Source organism: Callionymus lyra, chromosome 16 (assembly GCF_982586985.1).
Source record: "Callionymus lyra chromosome 16, fCalLyr1.hap1.1, whole genome shotgun sequence".
Lineage (NCBI taxonomy): Eukaryota > Metazoa > Chordata > Actinopteri > Syngnathiformes > Callionymidae > Callionymus > Callionymus lyra.
In genome coordinates, this window is record NC_141833.1 from 24,824,846 (window position 1) to 24,826,736 (window position 1,891).

At 33.7% G+C, this 1,891-nt stretch overlaps 1 protein-coding gene across 3 annotated transcripts in view; it reads right to left on the minus strand.

Annotated features, from left to right (window-relative positions):
• adgrl2b.1 (adhesion G protein-coupled receptor L2b, tandem duplicate 1) overlaps positions 1 to 1,612 on the minus strand; it is a gene marked incomplete at its 3' end in the record, with an annotated part of 112,935 nt that extends 111,323 nt beyond the window's left edge. For all 3 annotated transcript variants that reach the window (XM_087810408.1, XM_087810409.1, XM_087810407.1), the window contains 1 exon segment: positions 1,351 to 1,612.
• Positions 1,613 to 1,891: the final 279 nt, after the last annotated feature.

A 1,891-nucleotide genomic window follows, 5' to 3' on the forward strand; every position in this document is an offset into this window, starting at 1 on the left:
ATATTTGATTATATTTTATGATGTTCTATGATGTTATATTTGATGATAGTTTATGATGTTATATCTGGTTTTATTTTTGATGATAGTTTATGATGTTATATCTGGTTTTATATTTGATGACTTATGATGTTATATCTGGTTTTAAATTTGATGATAGTTTATGATGTTATCTTTGATGATAGTTTATGATGTTACATCTGGTGTTATATTTGATGATCGTTTATTATGTTACATCTGGTGTTATCTTTGATGATAGTCGATGATGTTCTACTTGATGATAGTTGATGATGTTCTATTTGATGATAGTTGATGATGTTCTATTTGATGGTAGTTGATGATGTTCTATTTGATGATAGTTGATGATGTTCCATTTGATGAAAGTTGATGATGTTCTTTTTGATGGTAGTTGATAATGTTCTATTTGATGATAGTTGATGATGTTCTATTTGATGATAGTTGATAATGTTCTATTTGATGTTAGTTGATGATGTTCTATTTGATGATAGTTGATGATGTTTTATGATGATTATATGATGATAGTTGATGATGTTTAATTTGATGATAGTTGATGATGTTCTATTTGATGGTAGTTGATGATGTTCTGTTTGATGAAAGTTGATGAGGTTCCATTTGATGATAGTTGATTATGTTCTATTTGATGATAGTTGATGATGTTATATTTGATGATAGTTGATGATGTTCTATGATGTTTATTTGATGATGTTCCATTTGATGTTAGTTGATGATGTTCCATTTGATGATAGTTGATGATGTTCTATTTGATGATAGTTGATGATGTTCTATGATGTTTATTTGATGATAGTTGATGAAGTTTTTTTTTAAGATAGTTGATGATGTTCTAATTGATGATAGTTGATGATGTTTATTTGATGATAGTTTATGATATTTATTTGATGAAAGTCGATGATGTTCTATGATGATATTTGATGATAGTTGATTATGTTCTATTTGATGATATTATATTTGATGATATTCTATGATGTTTATTTGATGATTGTTGATGATATTATATGATGATATTTGATGATAGTTGATGATTTTCTATGATGATATTTGATGATATTCTATGATGTTCATTTGATGATTGTTGATGATATTATATGATGATATTTGATGATAGTTGATGATGTTCTATGATGATATTTGATGATAGTTGATGATGTTCTATGATAATATTTGATGATAGTTGATGATGTTCTATGATGATATTTGATGATAGTTGATGATGTTGATTTGATGATAGTTGATGATGTTGATTTGATGATTGTTGATGATGTTCTATGATGTTCATGTGATGATAGTAGATGTTTCTCCAGCTCAAGTACTCACGTCAGCTTCAACAACAGCAGCAACTATCATCAGACGAAGACGCTGCTGGATCGACGACATGTTCTTCAGTCAGACGATCTTCTCCAGACTCGTCCACGCGCGCTTTTTATCTCCATGTCCGCGCGCGTCCGCGGGAAAAGTGACGCGTCACCGTGAGCGGAAGGGTGAGATCAAGGAGCCGCTGCGGTGTTTCCCGCTACAATCCGCTGTCGTCTGAGGGAACGTCTCGGCAGCGCTCGTGTCCCGGAGGCTCGCGCGGGTGTTTCTCCTGGACTGAGCTCGCGCGCGTCACGCAGGCGCTCAGACTCTGCTGCAGCGGCGGGAGCGACGCAAAACACGGGGCGGATCAGCGGCGAGACGCGGAATGGATCCTGGGGAGAACGAGTCGGAATGATGAGAAGTTCTTGATATAAATGTTTAGATGAGGTTTAAGAAGTTCTTGATAGAAATGTTTAGATGATGTTTAAGAAGTTCTTGATATAAATGTTTAGATGATGTTTAAGAAGTTCTTGATATAAATGTTTAGATGATGTTTAAGAAG